Source organism: Macaca mulatta, chromosome 12 (assembly GCF_049350105.2).
Source record: "Macaca mulatta isolate MMU2019108-1 chromosome 12, T2T-MMU8v2.0, whole genome shotgun sequence".
Classification (NCBI taxonomy): domain Eukaryota; kingdom Metazoa; phylum Chordata; class Mammalia; order Primates; family Cercopithecidae; genus Macaca; species Macaca mulatta.
The window spans coordinates 49975608-50001544 of record NC_133417.1 but is presented as its reverse complement, the minus strand read 5'-3'; the positions used below and the strand labels follow the sequence as shown (position 1 = coordinate 50001544).

At 36.7% G+C, this 25937-nt stretch overlaps 1 long non-coding RNA gene across 1 annotated transcript in view; it reads right to left on the bottom strand.

Annotated features, from left to right (window-relative positions):
• Window positions 1–25217, bottom strand: part of LOC144333307 (uncharacterized) — a 130986-nt gene extending 105769 nt beyond the window's left edge. Inside the window, exon 1 of the long non-coding RNA XR_013401863.1 lies at window positions 25108–25217. This is a non-coding gene — a long non-coding RNA (uncharacterized LOC144333307). The remainder of the gene's footprint in view (window positions 1–25107) is intronic.
• Between the last annotated feature and the right edge of the window lie 720 nt (window positions 25218–25937).

Sequence of the window (25937 nt, the reverse complement as noted above, 5' to 3'; positions counted from 1 at the left end):
ACAGAGTCTTGCTCTGTCACCTAGACTAGAGTTAAGTGGCTCAATCTCGGCTCACTGCAACCTCCACCTCCTAGGTTCAAGCAATTCTCCTGCCTCAGCCTCCTGAGTAGTTGAGACTACAGGTGTGCACCACCATGCTTGGCTAATGTTTTGTACTTTTAGTAGAGATGGGGTTTTGCCATGTTGGCCAGGCTGATCCTGAACTCCTGGCCTCAAATGATCCACTCCCTCAGCTTCCCAAAGCATGAGCCACCACACCTGGCCCAAACTCAACTATGTTTTTATGGCTTTACAGAGAGTTGGTTTTCCTGCCATGTATATTTCCCAAGTAGTTCGACCTTATCTCTATTCTCTAATATGTTTTATCTTAAAATTTTAAACATAGTTCTTGCACTTCAACATGTCTTGCTTCTATTCATCACCAAGGGCTCTTCCCAAACTCACTGCATCTTTGAGTCCATAAATAACCTGATCTCCATCTCAACTCTGGAAATCTGATTTCACTTCTTCCTTTAAAGATAATATAAAAGCACCCCTTAACTTTTAGTTCAACCATATATAGACTTCCATATTCTCCAAGCATGTTTTTCTCTCTCTGAACATTCCTCATTTTATTATATTTATAATAAAAAGATTGTAAAAATGTATTAAATAATTATTGTATGCCAGGTATTTTCTATGCAGTTGATAAATTGTAACTAATTTATTCCTAACACAACCATTGAATGTAGGTGTTATTATTATTTCTTTTTTGCAGAAAAGTAGCAAGAGGCCTACAGAAACAGAGTAACTTAGAATTCAGCCTGAGAGTATAGTTCTAGGGCCCTGACTCTCACTCACTGAGCTCTAATGACTTCCATTGACTTAACATGTATGCTTCCCTACCTGACTGTGAAAGTCTAAAGTTCAGTGGCTCTTTATTCATAAGCCTTGTATCTCCAGTGCCAGGCATAGTTCCTGTATCACTGTAGGACTCCAGTGCCAGGCATAGTTCCTGTATCACAGTAGGAATTACATAGTCTTGCTAATTTGGAAGGATAGAAGGACAGAAGGAAGGAAGGAGGGAGGGAGAGAGGGAGGGAGGGGCGTTTAAAGCAACATATTGTGCTTATATAGACAACTCAGTTGGCATTTTACGCTTTCAGCATCTTCTGAGACTGATCATTTATTCTACCAAAGACAAACAAAGAGAAAACAAACAAACCAAAACAAAACTCTCACCCACCCAAAGCAAACAAATGAACTTAAGTCCTTATTTAAGTATAACTCGTTTCTTCTAGACACTGAACGCAAGACACCTAGAGTTTAACACACTATGCTTTCAGTCAATCCATCACTTTTAAAATGTTTATTAAATACATATTGAGTCAGCCAGTTCACAGGGTGTTTGCCCTGTTCTGTTTTCATTAATGAAAAAAAATCTTCTATCATACATAATTAATTTATTAATTATATTAACTGCTAATTGTCTGTCTTACCCTTTTGACATGTAAACTCCACAAAGGTACACTTCCTTGCCTTATTCCCTAATGTATCGTGGACACCTACAACCATGCCTGACATAAATTACACATTCAATAAACATTTATTAAATGAATGAATCAGTGTGAAAAGTTATAGAAGCTGAACAGATCACGGTGCATTTAGCAATGGAAAGGAATTGGCAGCATTTGGGGTCCCACTGGAGACATAGTGAAGAAAAATGTAGAATCAAGAGTCACTGAAAATAGTGGATGATATTACCAATAACCAAATGGGGAATACAATAAAAGAGAAAAAGAGATTGAGAAAAAAAGTTGGGAGTTAATTTTGACCAGGTTTAATTTCAGTTCCATGCAGAATATCCAGGAGAATTCCAGTAGGCAACAAAAATGCCTCATTACCTCATTCCTAGCAGGCAAAGGCCATAAGTATCAAATTATTCAAACCCTAATTATGAACATCAGTATTTGTGATTGAGTTTGTGGTAGATAATTCCTTGCGCCTCAGCCTTCTGCTGTGAAGCTATAAATAGGTTGCACTATACAATTGAAAAAATATGATATATTCCTTAGAACTCAGTGTGTATGTACATTTATGTGTGTGTGTGTGTGTGTGTGTGTGTGTGTGTGTGTGTGTGTGTGGCTAATGTAAGATATTTTGAGTATAAAGTAAACTGTTACTTAGTTTAATTAATAGGAAGATTGAAGGGAGCCAGTTGATGGCAGTTTTTTTTTTTTTTGTCCTATCCATTAAGATCATGTTCACTAATTTAGAGATAAAATAGAGAAAATGGAAAGACTTTCAAGAGAGAAAATATTGCTAAGACAGGATGCAGGAAATGAACAGAATTTATAGAAGAAAAACTACAATTGAAAATTGAAATTTTGGCAAGCAGTAAGGACAGTAGAAAGGGGCAAGAGCAGATGTACAGAGATCCTTTAAGGAACATAATAATGTCAGTGGTGTACAAATTGTATCATATTGACATTCTCAGAAAACATAAGGCAAGCGCATCAGAGTTCTCCAGGGAAACAGAACCAATAGGATATATATACCCTATGTTATATCAGGAGCTTTATTTTAAGGAATTGGCTCACAGGATTGTAGAGGCTGGCAGGCCGGCAAGTCTGAAAGCCATAGGGCAGGCTGACAGGCTGGAAAGTCAGGCACAAGTTGCTGTTACCATCTTGAGGCAGAATGTCTTCTTCTTTGGAAAACTTCAGTTTTTGCTCTTAAGGGCCTTCAGATGATTGGATGAGACCCAACCATGTTATGGACGGTAGTCTCCTTTACTTAAAGTCAACTGATGATAGATGTTACCCATGACCTGGCAACGCCTCACTCCATGTTTGCTTAAATAACTGGGTCCTATAGCCTCACCAAGTTGACAAATAAAATTAACTATCACAGCAAGATTATATCCAAAATTCAGGTTGAGTAAAAATACAAAAGATTCAGCTGTTCTAGTTCCCAGTGCATATCTTACTATTTATTGAAAAAGGTGGAGGAGGGAAGAATGTGAGAGAGAGGGTGAGTTTGTGTACAGAAGGCACTAGTTGAGGAGACAATGCGTAGTAAGAACATAAAGCAGAGAACAGTGGAAATCTAGAATATCACTGGGTCAGGAACCAGAGCACCTAGTTTCCTGCATTCCCCATTTGTTAGTTACTATAATTTGGTCACCAGTAACACAATTTATCTGACCCTAAATGGAAGTATCTATAACTGTTCCAAACACATCAAAAGATAATTTCTCAAGTCAAATTAGATGAGATGTGTGATTTTACAAAATAAACATCTTTATATTTACACATATATTATTACCACTATCAAGACTATATAAGCAGAAGTCTAGGTTACTTCAATAGAGATGGAGTTGAGTGAACATGTGACCTCAAGAGATATGTTACATTCAACATTTGGAACAGATTTTCAGCAAATGACCTTTTCTACAGTCACCAATGCTGCCCACTGTTCCCTCAGCTTTATTTATTGAAGCTGCATGATTAGAGATCACTGTTCTCATCACAAAGCACCAATATCCACTTTAAGTTAAAACTATGAGCTGAGCGAATATGCATTGCACCTACCAGGCTATGGTAATCAATATGGAATTAACATCTATAAGTTCAAATGAGACTTAGAGTTAGTCTCTGAGTGAAGATTTAGCAACAAAGATTGCTGAGTGTTTAATCAAAAGGTGATTCATAGTTTTAATCCTATGTTATTAGTACTTCTTCTAGCTTTAGGAATGTTTTAGTAATCAAAATGTCAACATGGAAGACAAATAATTTGAAAGCCTTGAATTATTGCAGGTTCACAAATTATACAAGCAAACTACATTTAAGCATAATTAATAGCATATATAGCATTGTGATTAATGAGTTGCAGGAACAGCAAGAAAAATACTTTCTTTTTTTCCCAATAAAAAGAGAAATGTCTCTGGGTACATACTATTCACTTTAATGTACTTATGGATCATTACTATGAAAATGGGAAAAAAGTTTCCAAGCCCAAGCGAAGTGCACCAGCAATAGGGATTAAAATCCATACAAACCTGAAATAACACAAATAAAATCCAAGGTAAAATACATGAAAATACATATACTAGCCAGTAAGTAATTTTGCTTTTACCAGCAAAAGGATTATGTCTTCATAATAGTCCTTTAATAACTGAATGTCTAGTACATTTAAATATTATTTATAGATTATCATCTATTTGGTATAAAAGCTAGAAGATATCTGAGGTGGTATCTAAGAGTTGGAAGTCTTAATTAAAGTTTTATAACAGAATAAAGATAAAGCATTTCTGAAACTGAAATGTAAAATAATGAGGAAAACATTGCCTTAGAAAAATTTCAATTGTACTCAAAATTTCCAAAGTATTTTCACTGGGAATGAAGAGTAAAGTGAACTCCATGTACATATATTGATCCAATAGAAATCTTCCTTAATTTGAATTCTCCCAAAAAGCAGCCTCAGGAGAAGGATTTGTGGATAGGCACTTTTATTTAGGGAAATTCCTCCAGGAAGCAACTAGCGATGGGTGCTGGAGAAAGCAAAACAGGAAAGGAGGAAAAGTATTATTGAACTGAATATGACTGTGGAAATGGGGGCTCCATGCTATTGGAGACCCTCTGAGAAACCGTACAGAATTCACCCCAGAATTGTCCTCCTGAGATCAGTCTAGAGGGCAGTATTTCATCATGGTTCCAACTTCCCACTCATCAGAGGTCCTTTGAAGACATGGGTTCCCGACACTTCCAACGGGGCATATGCCCAGCCTTTTATTCTGCAGCTGCACAGAAGCCTGGGGCAAAAAGCAAAGGAAACAAGACAGCTGATGTCGGACATTGTCAGGCTCACCTGCTCCTGGCTGCAAGGCAGGGCAATGGCCAATAGGTGAGCTGCTAGAGGATGAGCTCACACAGTGTCCCTAAGGGGTTGGCCTTCTTCAAATATCGCTGGCACAGCATAAAGCCAATCTGGATGGCAACATGTTTTTAGAAGAAGCTTTTTTCAGAGAGATCTGCCCCAACATTTTAGCATAGTTAGGCAAATAGATTCATGGAACTTTGGATCCAGAAGTTATCTTGGAATACTTCCGGTCAAGACATAGGCTTTTATGTATTAGGAAAGAGAGGCCCTAGATATTTTAAAACCGAATGATCTGGAGCAGGATAAAACCTAAGGGTTTTTTTGTTTGTGTGTGTGTGTGTGTGTGTGTGTGTGTGTGTGTGTTTTCCTAATCCAGAGTTTCTCTCTTTTTATTGCATATTTGAGATTCATTTGTGTGGTTCTCCACAATTATTGAAAGGCATCTAGATACTTTTGCAGGCACTATGCTATATGCTGGGGCCACAGTGGTAGAAACCAGACAAAGTTCCTGCCATGAAAGAAAACATGGGGAGGGGAAGGGAGAAAGAGAGAAAGAAGAAAGGAAGGCAAATTTATAGTTACAACTGATGTTAAGTGCTTTGAAGGAAAAATCCATGGTGCTAATTTGTGACACAATTACCTAATAATCACTGAACAAGTCTTACTCATTTGATTCCACTACCAATTTCTGTTTATCTGTCTCATTAGAATAATGTCATTAGTTTTTTTATTTTAGTTTTTTGTTTTGTTTTGTTTTTCTGTTTTTTTAGCATATGCAAGTCCTTCTAACAATGCCTTCAAAGAAACAAAAAAGGTAAATCGGTTTTGCCTCAGGATAGCAGAGCCTGTAACACATTTTATTTTCATTTTCCTCCATCTTGTAACATCTCTTTCCTCCACTTTTATACTGTTATACTTTCTTCTTTTCCTCCCACCTCCTTGACCATTGGTTTTGTTTTTCAACATTTGTTTCTTCTTCATCATTTCAGCGTTGCATTTTCCTGGACAGGTTGTGTCGCTTTTTTCTTCTCCTTCTCTCTTTTTCTTAGGCAGCCTTATTCATTCCCCATGACCAACCATACACAAAGTTTCACCGTTGTATATCTATGGATATACACTGGATACTTTCACTTGGATATTTCAAAAGCAATAGGTCAAAATGAAACACACAGTTCTCCTTCTATCCTGGCCTTCTTCCTCAGCAACCCTCTCTTTCGCCATTGAAGGGCATCTCAGGACACTAACGTACAAGTCAGTTGCCAGGGGCATTCTGCACATGCCTTCTCTTAAACTCCTCCATATCCATTCCATAATAAGTAAACATTTATTGACACCGTTCGTTTCTTTTCTTTCCTCTACCAACATCCCAGTTCAAGCTCTCATCTTCTCTGTCTTGGACTACTGCAGCAACCTCCTATCAAAGGTAACTATTCACATTCAATGTGGTTTTCCATACCATAGCCAGATTGCTCTTTCCAAAGTGAAAATTCTAGCTGTATTCACCACTTGTGTCTTTTCTCCCTTCTCCTGAGTAAAACGTCAGTGACTTCCACTGCATTCAGGTGAAGGCCAAATTCCTTCAAGTGGCCACAAGACATTACCTAGTCTGGCATAGGAAAGCTAAGAATATACTCAACTTTGTTTAACAGTGTTTGGTTATAATCTAGTCAAAACAAACATTCTCACATAAAAGACATAATGCATGGATTCCTAGAGGTCTTGTCACAATTATAAATATGAGTAAGCAAATTTTTTATCTTTTTCAAAAGATCAAATCTCTCCAACAACTTCTGGTTTCAGTATTTGTTTCTCTGAAACCAGAAGGCAAGAAGAAACCCATTAGTAGCCACATGCTCAGAATATTCAATGGTATTAATTAAATTCTATTTAAATGTAAAGTAAAATAATCACAACAATCCTAGAGCCATAATTATTGAAGACTAAGGTTCTGGTTGTTGCAGACCTGTAGAACCAGAGAGGAAAGTGTGGTGGGGAGAGATGAGGAAAGGAAAGAAGAAGGAAAAGTTTTAGAAAGAAAAAAACAAGGTAATGAAAAATCTGGTCAAAATTTCAATCCACTAGCAGCATTGGATATATCAGATCTTGATGGCAACATTGGACAAGTTTCCCCTCCAGAGATAAGGTCCTTCCCATGTCCTGAAAAAGGGAAAGACCAGGAGCCCAGTTCATTCACTATCTTCTTAATTTTTCACAAAGCCCGTCCACAGAGTGACAATTTGCAGGTCATGGTAAAAGTTGTCGTTGGGCTTGGCACAGTGGCTCATGCCTGTAACCCCAGCACTTTGGGAGGCCGAGGTGGAGAGATGACTTGAGGTCAGGAATTCATGACCAGCCTAGCCAACATGGTGAAAACCTGTTTCTACTAAAATATATACATACATATATATATACTTTACCCCAGTGTGGTGGTGCGCAGCTGCAGTCCTAGCTACTCGGGAAGCTGAGGCAGAAGAGTCTCTTGAACCCAGGAGGTGGAGGTTGTAGTGAGCCAAGATCACACCACTGCACTCCAGCCTGAGTGACAGAGCAAGGCTCTGTCTCGAAAATAAAAATTAAAAGAAAATTTAATTAAATATAAAAAATAAAATTTGCTCTTGTACTCCTGAAATAATAAGACTCTTATAGACATTAAAATGAAAGAAAGAAATATAAGAAGGAAAGGAACATGCCTTATTTTCAAAAAAAAAAAAAAAATCTGCATACACCTAAAATATATGCCTCAAAAAAGATTGCTTTCTTCCTAGCTTTTCTCTTTCAAAATTTCAAAGGCAGGACAAGTTCCCATAACAATAAGAAATAGTTTTTTAAAAAACTACAATATAAATATGTATTTTGTGGTCTATGCTAAAATCTGCTTTTTGAGTCATGCTTCATGGTGACTGCTTTAGAAATGTCAGTCCACAACAGACTCAAACTTTATCACTCAAACTTTCCTCTATTGCACAAGACTGAAGTGGCATTTGTAGATCCATTTTTATTTCTTTTACTAAACTACTGCTGATTTCTTCTACAATTTAAAAAATTCCAATTATGAATGAATATTTAGTATCTTTTTCCCTTTTCAGGGATCAATGTGAAAAAAAACACAAATTTAAAACAAACAATATGGACTTTTCTCAACACCAAGAAGAAGTCTCCAGAATTATCTTTAACATATAAACATCAATAGAAAGATCTAGAAAGGTAATTCTGTTGATCTACTTAGGGTGAAGACATTAATTATTTTAGAAATGACAAATCATCTTGATTGATTTCCTCAACCAATTAAATTTATTAGCTAACTTTCCCATATTCCACCTGAATCTCTCTCTAGAACAAAAACTTTTAACTAAATAAAGGAACTATCAAAAAGAAAAGTGAGAATATGCTGCATTCATAAGTACTTAATACATGTTGACTAGCTATAGTTTTATCTATTGTGTGTTCTATATGTATTGTGTGTTTTCAAAGTTGCATTTTACATTATTGAATGAAGGTTGGCTTGAATGACTAGGGAAGAATGTATCAGTTAGATGCAGACTAAAGCGAACAGTTATCCATCAATAGATTATCTATTGGAAATGGACCTCTCCATTTTGCTACTGTCTATAATATTTTGATTCATTCTAATCATGCACGTTGCCCACAGATTAGCATGAGCGCGCGCGCACACACACACACACACACACACACACAAACACATATGCACCAATGTTTAAGAAACTTCCAGGTCTATCTCTATGGAATCATTGAGTAGAATAGGAATATTCCCCTCTGTTAATCTGTATGTCCTATACAGTTGGAGGTATACATTAAGTCTAAGTTTTAATTCCCAGAATTGAATTCTTTTTTCTTGCATGGGTGAAAACATGTAGATTAGTGACTCTTGAGCACGTATGCACACAAATACACATACACACTTCTATGACCACAGAAGAGAGAATCTCTGGAGTATCTCCCTTCGGCAACACACTTTTCCTCTCCATTTAGGTCAATGAAAACTACATTCAGGTACAACAGCCTAGGGAGCAGGAATTTTTAGCAGGTAATTGTTATTGAAATAGAGAGTTTTAGAGAGCACCTCAAAAAAGAATCAAAGATGAATTCACCTGAAATCTTTGCTTTGAGCCAAGAATAAAATAAAAACCTTACAGCATCCTTTTTAAAAAAGAAAATTACTTTATTACAAATACTCGGAACTAAGAACAAAGTTTTCATGAGTCTTGTGTTCTTCATCATAACCTTGTGTACCTTGTAGAGTTATACTTAAAAAGAATTTTTAACTACTCTGAGTTCATCAGTTTGCCAGAAATTCTACACTAATCTAAATGATGATTTTTCTCTTAACAGATTATTCAAATCTCACTCAGATCAACAATGGTTAAAAAACAAAAAGGCTCACTGTATCTTACCTAATACTAATTTTGCATTATGGATGGATGAAGTAACACCTAGTAGTAACAAGAATTGATTTAGGCATTTAATATGTTATTATTCATTTATTAAATAAATATTTATTGAGCACTAACTATGTTTCAGGCAATGGTACAAGTTGCTGAGCATAGAGTGATAAACACAAAAGTGACACTGCCTTCAAAAGAGCTTATATTTTAGCAGGAGAAATGTGTATTAAATGAATAACTGCACAAATAATTGTGGTAGGGTGATAATTTGAAATGAGAATTCATATATTTTCTATATATTTTCTTGGACTTTCTTTATTTAGCCAATTAATATCGTCCATGCTTTTGCCTCAGGAAAGGAATATGCCACAACTTAAATTAAAAAAAAAAAAATTCAAACAAACAAGTCTATTCTTAGCTTAGTCCTCAAAAGGAAGCAAAGAAATAAACCTTAGGTTGTACAAAATGTATTAATTAACGAGTTAGAACCAAGCTATCATATTTCAAGATAAAGGATACAATTTCCTGGAGGATGATAGGTTACATGGTAAGTGAGTCCTGAAGAAAGATTTCTGTCTATCTGCTTCCTTTTCTACCTAGTCAGGTTCAGGCAAGGGAAAAACAGAAATCTTAGATTGGCTAGAAACCTGAATGTGAGGAGACCGGTGCTCCTTTCCCACATGGAGACTTGGGGGTGGGGGCAGCAGGCTGCAGGCTGTCAGGCCTGGTGGATCTGACTTGGCTCAGAGAGTGTTTGCATCTCATGACAGTAGCATAATGCCCATGTGCTTAGGCGTAGCCAAAAATATGACAAAAGGCCTCTCAGAGATTCCTGTGACCCCGGCAGACCATGAGACTGGCAGAATTTTGCTCAGAGATGCAAGAGGGGGCCTGGAAAAGAAGAGAAAAAGAGAAAACCACCAGTCCCGAGAACTGGGTTGGCAGGCAGGATCCAGAAGCAGCCCGTGTGGACTACTGGGTGAAGACCAGGACACCAGACATCTCAGAGGTTCCCATTCAGGCTGTGACCTTGACACTTGATGTCCTTGCCTGAAGCCTTGACTCTGCGTGAGCCCCTTTGGTGCTTTGACATATCCTGTTTTGAGTAACTGTTGCCCCGCTTTCCCTCCCCCTTACACATCCTTCCCACCCACCTAGGACTAACCAAAGAGAAGGATGCAGGGTCTTGTTCTTTTCTCAGGGACCCACCAATTTGAAATATTCAATGTTTATTTTCCAACTTTCTGTACACCTCCCCAGGCTGAGAAGGTTTTATCTAATGGTAATAAGGCAGCTTGGCTCTGAATTTATTGGGTAGTTTTTCAAATGTTTTGTCTATGCCCTGAGTTATTTCTACTTCCCTGGAAAAATAGGCTTTCAAAACTCAAAAGCTAAGACTTTACCAATTTTTACTTAGCACTTCACCATGTTATTACTTTCCTGAATTTTAGGGGAAGAACTAAGGGTACAAGGATATAAAAGGGAATGTATCAGCTAACATTTCAAAATCTTAACCCACTACATAATTATTTATGGGTAGTTGTAACAAGCCTTGAAAGAAAATACAGAATGCACGAAGAGTAGAAATTAGGATGAAGCAAATATAGTATATGAATGAATTATAAGGAATGAAAGAGGGAATAAGAGAGAAAATAAGGAAGAAGGTATATATTTGTGTTCAAATATGTGTGTCGGGGGGGCTTTAAAAAATCTAACATTAAGTAAATAACAGAATTCATAATACCCTGAAGTTATCTGAGACAGATCTTAGTACTTAAAGAAAGACATGAAAAATGCCATAAAAGTGCTCTGTTGTGACATCAGAATTGATTTGTATTTATTTTTAAGCACTGAAATTTTAAGATGCATATTAGCTATTCATATCACCATACAAGGACAACATTTTAATTACAATTAGCAAAATTGCTAAATCCTAGAAAAGACAGCATCCCTTCTAAAATCCTCTGAACACTCCCACAAAGAAAATACCCTTCTCTGTCCCAATTCCAACCCTCTCCCACGGTCCTTACTCCAAAGCTCAGTTAGTGTCTTGGTCACAGAATATACAGGAAAAGGTTTTATATAGATAAATGAAATCAATAATATTTCGCTCATTGACCAAGTTCATAAGGTATTCAGGCAACAGAAACAGAATGCCCAAGAAGGAAACACCAAATAGTCCTGCTCAATTTGTGTAAATAGATGACATTTCAGAAGGCAAAATCTTGACTATTTTCAGCTGACAAATTCTTTGGAAGGTTCTTAAAAAAATAAGCTGGCAATGCTCACATATTTCAACTTTAAAATGAAAGGAATCTCTGAACTTTCCTTCTTTAGCAATAAACTCCCTTAACCCCTTCGCCTCCACACCATAACAGCAACAACAAAAGAGTATGGGTTAAGATTCTTTGTATTTATGCACACACCCCTCTTTGCCTAGAGCCAAGTTGAAATTGAAACCCGCACTCTGAATTTACCCTTCAGATCTCATTAATCAAGTTTAATACTTGCATTTTTCTCTTTAGTTTAGATCACATTTTCTCATGATAAAAATGGGTAGTTGTGGCTTAGAAAATGGGAAAACTGGACCAACTATGAACTAGAGCAAAGTTGAAGACAACTCTAAATATTCTGAGTGTGTTCCGTGATTCCATGAGCTTTCCTGACAACTGGTCATTCTAGCCTCACCGCATCCTGTGGTATAATGTCACATACCCAAAGACCACGATGCAACATAGCACGACTTCAGGGATAGGAGTTTCCATTTAAAAACAATAAATAAATTGTTTTTCTAAGCAAGTCCAATTATTTCACAGGGTATTGGCCCTGAAAAAGAGTTGTGAGTTTATTAAAGATATTTAGGGTGCTGGTTCTGTGAAACTTAGCTGCATGTGGCTATTGGATGGATCACTTATCCATTTTCCCTGCCATGTAAGAAGAAAACATCTCAAAATATAACTATTAGTTGGCTTTGTGGTGTTGGGTTAGTGTGCCAGTCTGAGGTTAGAGCAGAGATGGGATCCCAAGCCCTGGGCTTTGTATTATATAGTATTGTATTTTTGATGTTGTACTTAAGGGTCAATTACTGTTTCCATTATAAACTCTGTTTTTCAAGGGTTTATAGCTCACCAATTTTCATTTTGGTATGCAAGCTGTATGAATATACAGGTTTTAAAAATAGCTTAAATTGGGCAGTGCCATTTTTAGATATAAGGCAGTAAAATACACTTTTCATTGGTTTCAGTTTGTTTTCAATGTTGCCAATCTAAAAATTTATTCTTTCTTAAAATGCAAAAATGCACATTTTTCATGCTTTTTCATAACAACTTTGCGTAGGGGAACTGATAAAGGGAGAAACAAATATGTCAAATGAAACTTCCAAAAAGAAAACAAAAATTATCTTTTGTGAAAATTTGTAGGTAAATATCACTTTAGTCAATGTTCTCAAAAATCAATAAACTAATCAATCAGTATTCCCTGAGCATGGGCACCATTTTGTGCTCAATACTGTGGTCAGTACTGTGAGGAATAGCTCCTGTCCTCAATGTGCCTGAAATCCTAGTTCGTGGGATCCTTATGAGAAACAAAATTATATAGCTGGAGCTCTGAACTTCTTTAATCCTTCTTAAGGAGACAATGCTAGTAGGTTCTAACTGTGAAGACATCAATATTAAGCATAACAGCACTGTATATTAAGGCATTAAGGTGGTAAATCATTAGCCAAGACCTTAAGAGGCGAAGGCAAAGGCACTTAAAGAGTTCTGCAACTTATTGATGTCCTACAAAAAGAGGAAAGGATTCCAGTGTATAGACAAATGCCCAGATACAGAAATGTATCCATCGATGGTCTTGCAAGCTTTAAAACTCCTACCCTGACCATCAGAATTAGCAAATTCCTACCTAAGAGTGAATTGTTTTCCCTACAATTCTGAATTTTTCAAATCATAAAACAAATTAAATTTTGTTTTATTGCATACTAAAATTCTTAAAAGAGTTGTCTACCTTATTTCTACTCTCTCACTCAACTCTCACTCCTCGCTTATTCTTTTCTGGTTTCTAACACTACCGGTTTCCAGCACTCTACTCGCACTGCACTTACCTAAGTTACTGATAACCTTCTTGTTGCTACTGCCAATGAATAAGTCTTTTATCTTTTATCCAAATTTATCTGTATTTACCAGACCGCCATAGTTTTCTATATTTTGTCTCATAATGACCTTTGTCATTTTGTTGTTGTTCTTCAACTCAACCTGTACCCTCCCCCTCCTACTGTCATTTCTACTTACCTTTGGGGGAGTGCTCCATTGGTATAGAGTTTTGGTGGGTGATAGTTGCTTCTCATTTATGGAAATTGAAAGGACAAAACCTTCTCTTTTCCCTAGAACAAGGTGCAGTGCTGTAAGCAAGGCTCAGTTAATCAGATACTTTCTCCTAGGGCTTGAAGCTTGATCAAGTCCAGATGTAGGGATAGTTAGAGACCATTTTCATTTACTGGCAGTGACAACCCATCTCCCAATTCTATCTGCATTGCATTTATTGTCTTTTATGCTATCCAATTCTCCAGAGCTTGGTTTGTTCATACCCATTTTCCAAATCTGGTTCTCCATATCCTCATCATGTCTGTTATCTCCGGATATTCTTCAGTAAAGTTATATTTGTATAAGGTAGTCAGCCACTGTTGCTTGTAAAAACATTGATTGATATAATTTATTTTTGGCTCTTCTTTTCTGTAGTGTTTATAGGTTCATTTTCCTCTGTTTCTTAAGTTACTTTTTAGTTTCCTCTGTCTATTCCTCATCTACTAATAAGTTGCAATTCCTCCAGACACTTTTTAATGTCCTTTCTCATTTCACTCTACATTATCTACCTGTGCTTATTGCAGCTACTCCCTTGACCTCAATCTCATCCATATGCTAATGACTTCCAAATCTATAAAGCCATTCTAAATCTCTCCTCTGAGCTTCAGATTTTTTATTCATGCTAATTTTAATTTATTATATAAATATTTATTGAACTTTATGCATCTGATATACAGTAGGAGATATGGTTTGGCTGTCTCCCCACTGAAATATCATCTTGAATTGTACACAGAATTCCCATGTGTTGTGGGAGGGACCCAGTGGGAGATAATTTGAATCATAGGGCCAGTTTCCCCCATACTGGTCTCATGGTAGTGAATAAGCCTCACGAGATCTGATGGTTTTATCAGGGGTTTCCGCTTTTGCATCTCTCTCATTTTCTCTGGCTGCTGCCATGTAAGAAGTGCCTTTTGCCTCCCGCCATGATTCTGAGGCCTCTCTAGCCATACAGAACTGTAAGTCCATTTAAATGTCTTTTTCTTCCCAGTCTTGGGTATGTCTTTATAGCAGCATGAATGGAGTAATACAGTAGGATACACACACACACACACACACACACACACACACACACAGGGATAAGAATAAGAAGCAAAGTAATAAGGCTTTCCATTTTATGGAAGTTAGTCAAGTGGATTCCATAATTTAGTGAACTCCATAATGTCATGAATCTTCAGTCTGATGGATTTCATATTCTAGTGGATTCCACAGATGCCGTGCAATACTCAACATGAGATATCCACTTGGATATCTCAAAAGTACTGAATTCATTTCCTGTCTCCTACATCTGCACCAGTATATTCCTCCTACTGGACTCCCTATTTCAATGAAAGTATTCAATTGCTATGTCAGCAACCTACTGAAAACACTAAATATTGCTCTTCACCCTGTCCTCACATCTGTAGCAATCATTAAAGCCTGTTCATTCACCTTTCTCAATATATCTAGAATTTTTCCACTTTTCCATGATCACTTCAACTGCTTCCCTATGTAGGCCTCCAGCCCCTTTCTCTAGGGTCAGCACAACAGTCTGTTAACTAGTCACGGCTTCTATGTCTAAATTGAAGCCAAAGTGAATTTGATAAAATGCAAGCTTATTTGTGATTATCTTTCCATTAAAACCCTTTGAGGACTCCATAATCATCTCAAAAATAAGTTCAAACTTTTTTCAAGTCACTTCCCTTCTCTTTGTTCACATTTCTAATCCCTCTCTTTTTGACCCACACACTCCTCACTCCAGCCATCAGAAATTCTCTCACATCAGCAAACAAATTGCGTGCTCTCTCAACTTGCCTTCTACTTGGCATATCTTCCCTGTTCCATATGAATTCCAACCAGACCAATTCCATTCATTCTTAAGATACCTTTACTTTTCCTAGGAAGCCTCACTCTTCCTACAAGATTGGGTCATGTCCTCTTTTATGCATTCTTGAGTCATCTTGGTCTCCCTAACATTTATTACTCTGCATCATTAACTGTTGTGCTTTACTGGTAGATTTCACTAGACTGTAAGATATTTGAAGGCAGAGGATATATCTCCTTGTATGTTTTTTCCACACTACATAGTAGGTGATCAACAAGCATTAGCTAAACAAATAGATGAGAAATGTCAATCTTAAACTCGCATTATCAAAAACCCGATTTCAAACCGTGAAAATACTTCTGTTGCTTTTTCAAGGCTTACGATACTTTGAATAGATTAATTTGACTATTCGCAGATGATTATACCTATCTGAAAACTATGGCACTTACGTTAATAAGCTGTGCTATGTTGCACCAATGATCAGATGATAAAACAGCAGCAGGATCTACATGTGTTGTTTAGCTGGGCCCCATCCATGCCACACAACACACTTTCAATATCCTATTTTCTTTGAAACTAATATGTTTCTGAAATCATTTTAGAACCCACTAAGGTTGACTACTTCAGAGGGATTACAGAAATCTAGAGTCCCAGGAATATAATTTTGTTCCTCATAAGGATCCCACGGGTCTATTTTCTTCATTTTTATTATATTCTCCTTTTCTTCATTAAACTTATTTGAAGGTAAAGAGAAGTGGTCCTGAGAAGAGATTCAGGGTGAGAGAATGTTCTCCATAATCACACAGGTGTACATGAAAGTACCTATTAAGTGTCAGGTTATGCTGAACCCATCATACAGGAGAGTGTAGATAGTCATGTGGATTCAATGTTTTACAAAATTAGCATTGTGGAGATTCTGCAGGATCAAAACTATTTATTTGCATAGTAATATTAAGATGATTTTGTTTTTTTCATCCTCTTTCTCATGGGTGTACAAAGGAGGTTTTTCCAGAGGCAAGATACTATTCAATATGACAATAAATTGAATGAAGAAGCAGACATAAGATCCCAGACAATGAGATTTACTAAAATCTCATTATAAAATGGTACTATATAAATACAGTGCTACTCTTCCCACTAAATATTTTTGGCTTGGAAAAAAATGTGGTTATTTTTTAATCAAATAAAACCACATTTACGTTAACATGGAATAGATATTTTGAGAACATATTAATAAGTGAATGTTTAAAATGTCAGTTTTAATTTCTGGTAGGGTAATATTGATAGCTATTACATATAATTATTGCATGTTCTCAATAACTTTTTAGTGTAACAGGATCCTGAAAGCAAAAAGTTTGAGAAGTGCTGACATAGACAGTGAAGTAATTATAAGAGGAGGCACCTAACCATGAATGATACTGCACTGGACCCCACTGGGGACTGAAACACATCCAGGTGTGAGTGATGACCAGGTTTGATTTGGCACCGTTCCCTGCCATATGCGTGTCAGTCTTCCAGGATTGCAGTGCTAGAATACACAGTCTGTACACTCATGTAAATGTAAGCGCTAGGCTTTCAGTGATTAGTTGAGGATATTCCTTGCACTTTCAGAGCCCTTTTCTTTCTCACATCATCTATTCAAAGAGTATAATTATTTGATTCTTATGGAAGGCCACATTTTCAGACATACCACCATAGTGCAGTAAATTTTGGTAGTGTGAGTTAAATAAGGAGAGTCTTGGAGCATGGATTGTTATCTATTCTGTTTGCAGCTGTCTTGCTTCAGCTAACTCTCAATAGTTGTTTGGATGCCATGCCAAGAAGGTGTGCAATGTCTGTTAAGTAATTGACTGATTGATCAATTCTTGCCTGGAGCCCAGGAGAAAGCATTGTTTCATTCTAGGTAGACTAGCCTATTCACAATGTAACAAACTATATCTGTGAATAGAAGTATTCAACTATTCTCTTATTCAGTGTAAGTGTCTCATTCTAAAAGAGTGAATAACAAGGTCAGTGCAAGTGTCTTCAGTGCCTTGGGAGAGGATGTTAAGGTTTCTCTTTTGAATAGACTTTTGCTAACAGTAGCAAAGGTCATCATAAAAAGAACAGTTAACAAAACTATGTTTTTCATTATCAAACGATATAAATATGTCAACACAAATATCTTCTTTTAAAAAAATTATTCATAAAGTCTATCTTTGCTGGAACTAGAGGGTAAAGATAAGAATTATAGAAGACTAACTCAGAACTGATTGCGAGGACTAATATAAAAATATTTTAACCCCAATTAATATAAGGGATAATTCTTCACCCCGAAAATACAATATAACAAAACAAAGAATGCAGGTTCATCCTTAATTTGACCTACATGAAATAGTCACCATGTAGAGGTAAAATTACAGAAAATTTCAAGGTCTCTAGAAGGTCTATGCTTAAGTAAATGAGACCTCAGATTTCACATTCTGACATTCCTTACTTTTATTTTTCCTCAGGTACAAAGTTCTATTATGACCCCTCTCCTATGAAATCAACAAGGTAACTTACCTAGCTGGTATTGCCCCTCTTTATTTTGGGGTCTGCATGCATTTGCCACTTATACTCAGATCATGTTTTTGTGAGAGGCCACAGAGTGACGTTCTTTAAGGCTATCAAAGCCTTCCTCATTATCCTTTAGGGGCTGTGCAGAAAACATCTCAACTATTAGATATTTAACTGGAGTGCAGAAGAATGGGTTTGCTGGCCCCCTCCAGTTCCTGGGGTAAAAGCTCTGTTCATAATCAGTTTCTGGTTCTTTAAATGACCCTCAAGAGGTTCCTTCCGGTCCACTTCAGCTCCCTTTTTAGTGTCCCATTGATTTTCCAGACTTTAGGAACGTGTCCTTAACAGCCTGCTTTTCCATTGGCTCTCTCTACTGAATGCTAAAGGAACACTTTGTTGCTTCATACATTGAGACAGGAATATTTTGAGAACTAACACACCATTTATAATAGTACAGTTTACAATAGCACTTCCTGCAGAAAGAAGGTGCCTCTCTCAGAAAGAGAAGGACAATTTCTGCACCCAATTTACTTTCATAACTACAAGCAACACCCTTGTTTCTTGTCAATAAAAAGGAAGATAAAATAGAGTAGCAATCACAATACATAAATGATATTATTTGTCCCCAGAGTGCACACCAAAGAACAATTCACTCAAAGAGCTCACATGAATTATGAATGGCAGGAAGGGAAGGAGAGGGAATGTTAGTACAGACCCATCTGCACTGCTGTTCTACGATATTTGAAAGTCAGAGCAGCCAAAGGAAATATGTGATAAAATTGTAAAGGTATATCATTTACTTTTGGCTCCTTCTCTACTCTGAATCTCATTTTAACATTGAGACACTATAGAATCTGTGAATCTGAAAATATGATTTGTATTAAATTGCAATATCAAATAGATGATCAATATAAAAATCTGAAAAACCTCATGGGAATGGTGAGATTTTCAGAGACGTTTCCTTGACCTTACCCAACATAGGAACGAAAACGAAAAAGCAAAGGAAAAAGAACAGAAAACGATAAGTTCAAAATTACACATAAAAGTAGAAGGCAAAAATATTTGCTCACAGAAACTTGAGCATTTATGTGGCATTTGGTAACGTAATAGCGTGCACGATGGGCTCTGTCCTGACTGAAACTCAGTGGCAAAGCCGTTATTGTTTCTGTGGCCAAGAAAAGGACTATTCATGTTGTAATATAACATATTGTTATATTGTCCAGTTCTTTTTTGGACTCCATAATAAAAAATTATAGTCATTTTCTGAGGAAAAGTCATAGAATGATCAGATCATAAGCTCCATAAATAAAAATATGCTGGAGACCTTCAGTCTTGTCTCAGAATACAGTGTTCATGTGCCCTATTTTCTTATATTTTCCTCCAACATTTTCTTTGAGGTCCTTTTGATCTAAAAAGCCAGGGGGAATTTGGAGGGGAAGGGGGCAAGAAATCTTTTCTTTCTGCAGGAAAAAAAAAAAAGTTCCAATTTATAGGAGAGTTTCTCTCTCACACACACACACCCTAAAAGGGAACAGTTGAATTGAAACAGAATCATTACGAAGAAGGAGTGTGTTAGGAGAAAAAAGAAAACAAATATAAAGGCAAAGACTCATCTAAATGAACCTAGTTTAGGGCCTTACCAAGGAGACAGCTTAAGTTATCTTTGAAAATGGGTGAGTCGCCCTGCTTGGCTGAGTTTGAATTGAATGTTCCTAAAGTAACATTTCACAAATAGGGATACCCTTCCATTTCACACTGCTCTTTCTCGAAATAGCAACACCATTTAGCAATATTTCATATCAAGACAATTACATTGTAGAATTATTGTAGTCTTAGTGCTTCATTAAAATTTTAAAAAAAAGTTAAATCCCTGTTTTGTTGAACACAAGAAATGAATAGTAAATATTGATTTAGAATGAATGCAAACATTTCCCTAGGAGTGGATAATTACTGCCTTTCTATGCAAAACACTTATATTTGAAGAAGCACTTCACTTACTTTGCCATGCGGCATACATTCCTTAGTACATTTTAAATTATACGTTGTCCTGGACAGTGTCTGCTCTATAATTTCTTGTGTCTCTACACCAGAGTCAGTATGTAATTTTAAACTACAAAGTTTCTGCCAACTAGGAGAATAGGCTTAACTCTTTCTCTTTGCTGGGTTCACAAATCCTTACACGAGGAGATCTGGAAAACCATAGGACAGATGATCTCAGACCGTGAGCAGTTCGGTCTCTCTTTTCAGGCCAACAGAAATGCCACTAGTAACTGGCCACAGATTTATAAACCATAGACTGAATGGAATATAAAATTTATGTACCTAAGCTAACATACTATACATTTAAAAAACAAATTAAATAATTACATTAGAAGTGTTGAATGAATTACAAGTGGCATGAATACTTGCCATAAAAAGGTTTTGTTTAAAAAGGGACCATCATACTTTAGAATATATCTTTTGTCAACACCTTTGATTATCCTAGTTTTATCCCTCTGTGAAGATATCTGCAACTCAGCACTGTCTAAATTATGTAAAGAAATACATTTCACTTATTTCAATATCACCTGGGTAGGTGGTAATTTAATTTAAAAATTAATGTTGGAACACTTTTAATTGAGTTCCTAACTACAGAAATATTAAATAGTACAAAGTTATTAAAGATTATGATATTCATCATTTTACCTATAAAAGTGCCCTTCCCTAAAGTAATAAAAACACTTGTGGAATAACTTCATATTAGAAAGACCAAAGTAAACGAAGAAAGCAAAGCAATGCTAAATTTGGAGTCAAGTTACTATGCAGGAGAAAAACAAGGTCAATGGATTGTTTATGTATCTGGATGCAGCAGCCTATCTGGATTCCAGAAACTCTCTGTATTTGTAGCTTGTGGGATTTAGTCTTATTTATTCTCCCTGGTTTCCAACAGCATGCAACCTTCTACCTCTTGGATATATTAAAGTTTTATGATATAGGAAAGATAAATTCTAAGAGAAGCAATACAATTTCAGTGATTATGCCAACTATATACGTGCTTGAAAAACAGATCAAAGTTTTACCCTTTTGCATGTCATGTCGTATCTTGTGGCATCCACTGTATTCTCTTATGTTTACATCCTCTCCTGTTATTGGCTTATTTTATAACAACTTGCCTGGTCACAAGAACTGCCTGGGGAGCTCATTAAAAATACCATTCTCAAGACCTTATTCCTGAGAGGTTGACCCGATGAGTCTGGAACTGGGCCCAGGAAACTACATTTTTTAAATGCTCAAGATAATTTTATGATTAAGCTTGATAAGCACTGATCTAGATCTTTACCTAACCCATCTTCCAAGCTCAACTTTATTTTTAATCGGTGTGAGTAGTATTTTCACTAGACATACTTCCGGGGAAAAGGGTGAAGTCTACTCCTTCAGCCTGCTCAGTGAGAAATAGTTTTCCTAAATGTCTTAGTGTAAAATGAAAGCGCAACTAGACTTGACATTAATTCATTCCAAATAACAGTAATGAGTGCCAGGCCTACTTCATGATGAGGGTTTTGATAAAGGTGTCTTTTAAGGAATGGAAAGGTACTGAGTTACTGAAGTGCAGACTGGAAAGGAAGTGGGCACAGTAAATAGATACAGAACTGAGAGGGCTGGATGAAAAGAAGACTGATGTGATGTTGTCTTTGTCATAAATGAGTCTAAACTCTGCGCTTTGGAGATATACTAAATCCAACAGTCGTCTGAGAATAGACTCAATCTGCAAAAGACTCATGGATTCTGCTGATGTTAACTAAAAGAAAATAAAAACAAATGCACACACAATAAAAAACAGAGAAATGACAATACTTCCGTAGAGATTATAAATAAAGAGAGACCGCACTGGTGAATTTACTAGCACGTGAAAATTTTTCAAATGTCAAGTTCCATCATAACCATGTGAATCAAATACAAGCTTCATTATATTTTTGCGAGCTGTATCAAGAGATGTTTTGAAAGAGAATGTAGTAAATATCCTACATAATGTCAATACTAATGTAAATGATATTGATGAACATCAAACATACTTACAACAGTAAATAGTCAAACGTGAAATATTATGAAAGTAATTCATGGGTACATTGATGTGTTTCACTTTGCCTATCATGCCCCACCCACTTCTTAATCACTCTAACCAGTGAATTTTATACGAGTGGCTTTTGCCTTTTTTAGTGCATTCATTGCCAGCACGGGTGGTAGGGAAGGTGTGAGTAAAATGCCAAGGCTCTTACTGAAAGAAGATACACCTAGAACAGGGTCTAGAATCTAGCCCTTGACACCAGCATTCACTGGATTTAGGAACTAACTTATTTATTTATTTTTTTTTATCTAAGCCACTGCTGATTGTAACACACTTCCCAAGTTCAGAAATGTTAAAAGGTGAAAAGAAAATGTACATCTTATACGATGGACTTTGGGAACTCGGGACAAAGAGTGGGAAGTGGGTGAGAAATAAAAGACTACACGTTGGGTACACTGTACACTGCCTGGGGGATGGGTGCACCAAAATCTCAGAAATCACCACTAGAGAACTTATGCATATAACCAAACACCACCTTCTCCTTAAAAACCTATTGGAATAAAAAATAAATTTTTAAAAAACAAAATGTGCATCTTAGAATCAATAATATGTAGAAGCTCTTAAAGTTCAAAAAATAGACAGAATTTTAGGTTTTTAAAGGTATTTATCAAGGAAATTCAAAATTGGCAAATAAAGAACTAGGAATTGCCAACCCCTGAGTCAGTCCCCTAGTTACTGGCTCCTATGAGGATGACATGAGCTGCTAAAGCCACTTTGTCATGGCACAAGGACCTTTGTCCCTCTCAGATGAGGCTGTGACACAATGGACAAGAGATATCTTTCAGATAGCAGATCTTAGGGCAGCCAGATTGGGGGACCATGGAAAGCTCTCTACTACCGGAAGGGAGCAGTCCTTCTACTCCAGTCCAAAAGAATATGATATATGCCAAAAACTCCTGACCATTGTAAGTTGTTTCCCTTTCTCTCTTTTTCTAAGTGGTAGTTTTAATAAATTTATCCTTTCCTTCCTGCTCTATCATCCATGGAGGGGACACTAGAAAATACCATTAAGCATTCAGTTAGTGAACCATGGAATTTCCACATCAAAATCAAACTCAAGGCAAATATATACTCCTCAAAGATCCTGAAGATACACCTGAGCTGCAGTGAAGGGCAAGATTTAGCTTTATTTCTCCTTTGGAAGGGGTAAATATGTTTATAGGAGACAGGAGGGTCACGTTATTTTAGGCAAGTGCATTACAAAATTATTCCCATATAAAATGTAAATCAGTTCACCATTGTGGAAGACAGTATGGTGATTCCTCAAGGATCTAGAACCTGAAATACTACTTGACCCAGCAATCCCATTACTGGGTATATACCCAAAAGATTATAAATCATTCTACTATAAAGACACATACACATGTATATTTATTGCAGCACTATTTACAATAGCAAAGACATGAAACCAACCCAAATGTCCATCAATGATAGATTGAATGAAGAAAATGTGGCACATATATACCATGGAATACTATGCAGCCATAAGAAGGAATGAGATCATGTCCTTTGCAGGGACATGAATGAAGCTGGAAGTCATCATCCTCAGTAATTTAACAGAAACAGAAAACCAAACACTGCATGTTCTCACTCATGAGTGGGAGTTGAACATTGAGAACACATGGACACAGGGAGGGGAGCAACACACACCAGAGGAGTAGAGGATGAGGGGAGGGAACTTAAAGGATGGGTCAATAGGTGCAGCAAACCACCATGGCACACGTATACCTATGTAACAAACCTGCACATTCTGCACATGTATCCCATTTTTTATAAGAAATAAAGAAAAAACAGTAATAAAGATATTCACTGAAAAAAAAATTCCCATATAAAGAAGATTACATGTAGAGAAAAACAGGGCACAGTGGTAACCTGTTAATGTATATCCATTACAGACACTGAGTGTCATATTTGCCATCATGTGGAGACAGTTTGTTTAAAATGAATCCATCATACAGGAAAGTAAGTCCTGGAAAAGGGAGGGAGAGAGATTAAAAATGTGTGTTTGTGTGTGTGTGTGTGTGTGTGTGTGTGTGACCCAGAGAGAGAGGATAATGAGCAAGAGGAGGGGAGAAGTGGCAAGGGAAGAAAAAAGTCCACAGGACAGAATTCCTGGAAACATAAGAAAATATAAAAGAGAGATTGAGTTGATTTTTTATCTCCATCAATTGAAAGATACCTCATTAATATGGGATTGATTGGCTTTTAATTCAAGTTTTTCAATAGTTTTGCAAAGGTAGGGTCGGATAAGAAAGCTGTCATTGATTCACTGTCATTAAATCAGTGAGAGTGGAAAGAGAAAGCTGATTTCACATTTCACCTCCACAGAGAAAATGAATCTAAACTTACCAGCATAGATAACCAGGAAATATGCTGCTAATGAGGTCAATAACAAACAGCAACAAGAGCTAACAGTTATTGAATTTGTTACTACATGCCAACCATTAATAATATATTTACATTAACTCTTTCCATCCCCTCAACAACTAAATGAAGTACTTACTCCATCTTGCAGAAGATTTACTCCATCTTACAGATGAGAAAACTGAGGCTTAGGGAAGATCAATCATTTGCCCAAGGTTTCACCACCAGCTGGGACTAGAACCTAGGCTCTTTGCTATCAATCATCCATGCCTGACCACCATGCTCAAATCAGGACAAGTATAGCACTTCTGAAGTATCAATGAAACTTCTGAATTTATCTTTATCTCCTCCTCAAGTGCAGAATGAGAGTAAAAAGCATTTTCCTTCTGCCAGCAATACCACTAACATTGCTATATTGACATTATTCAGCAAACTGCTTTCACTTAGGAAGCGTGGTGAAAACTCACTGCCCAAATACTCAAGACAGTTTTCCAACAAGCCCAAATTCAACTAGAAATAGACCCAAAAAATTCAAAAGTAGTAGAAGAGGTGGAATTTATTATGTTTAAGCCTACTTTAAGATTTATTTCAAGACCTGACTGACCATACTTCCATGTTAGACATTAGGACAGAACCTAATTTGCCTGGCTGTTACTCCAGCATTGAGCTCAAACTCACCCTTCTCCAGTCCTTGCGGTGGGACACCATTTCAGAAAGCTGAGTGTTCAAAGGAATGTTACTTCTGCAAACAGCATTCTTAATGTCAAAGCATAAAGCATCACAGTTGTGGGGAAAGTTGTGCATCTACCAGGAAAATATTCATCAGCCTACCCAGTTGGTCATTCACTTCCCCTCTGGCTGTTTGGACATATTTGAGTATGTATTAAAATACCCACGAGATCTCCAATCTTAATTATAAAGCTTGAGAAAAAACATCCAGTGAAAGCTATTTTCAGGTATAAAATTAGAAACTCCTTTTAACTCCTTTGCCTCAAGATTTACATAACTGTGAGGGCAAAGGAATCACATGATAAAAATACCAGATACTGCAGATTAGAAACGAAAAGTAAACCAGCCACATGCCAGTTTCTTGCTATGAGTTCCAGAGGAGACCAAAATCATCGTGAATGAGAGAAGATGTAGTGTGGAGAGAAAATCACCCAGGATAATCAAGGGATATATTTCCAACTCTATTTCTCCCCACAGAACTGTTTTGTTTTCTCACATCAATGAGCTAGAATCAAATGTGGATCCCATGATCAAGCTGGCAGAAGTCAAACTCCCTACCTGGATGCTTGCAAATTGTAAATCACAACTTTACAAGGATTTAACTTTTCCCTTTCCAAAATAATCAAATGTTGTGGTGAGGGGGCCACTAATCACGACAAAAAATATACTTCAAATTCTTTCTTTTGGTGCCAAGTCCAATAAGTTCTCTGAGTGAAATTAAATGCACCATCTTATTCCAAACCACAGCTTCCCTTGGGGATGTGCAAATCTCAAGTGAG